The sequence below is a fragment of the Eurypyga helias genome, unplaced genomic scaffold (genome assembly GCF_000690775.1).
Source record: "Eurypyga helias isolate BGI_N326 unplaced genomic scaffold, ASM69077v1 scaffold20877, whole genome shotgun sequence".
Lineage (NCBI taxonomy): Eukaryota > Metazoa > Chordata > Aves > Eurypygiformes > Eurypygidae > Eurypyga > Eurypyga helias.
The window spans coordinates 3,980-4,354 of record NW_010262558.1 but is presented as its reverse complement, the minus strand read 5'-3'; positions in this window follow the sequence as shown (position 1 = coordinate 4,354).

Here is a 375-nt window from a genome sequence, read left to right as displayed (position 1 = left end):
GGATGGGTGCAGGGAGGCCCCGGGCAGGTGTCGATGTGGAATCCGCGGGTGCCTGGGGATGGATTGGGGCTCCCCTGGGCAGTTGCCTTCCACTGTCACCCCCCCAGGACCCGGCTGCTGCAGCCCCCCTGGTCTCAAGGGCTGGATCCTAACCAGGTCGAAAATGCATCCCCTGGGATGAACCCTGAGCCAGGTCCTCCCCCGGCTCTGGGGTCCCAAGGGGTTAAGGCGAACGTGCCACCAACTGTTGCTGACGCTCACGCTGTGTCGGGGCGAGCTCAGGGTTTCCTTTGGGGGAAAACTGAACGTCTCTGCCAGGTCAGCACTGCCCGCCGCCCCGAGCCGTCGCAGGAGTTGATGGCAGATGGCTATCGA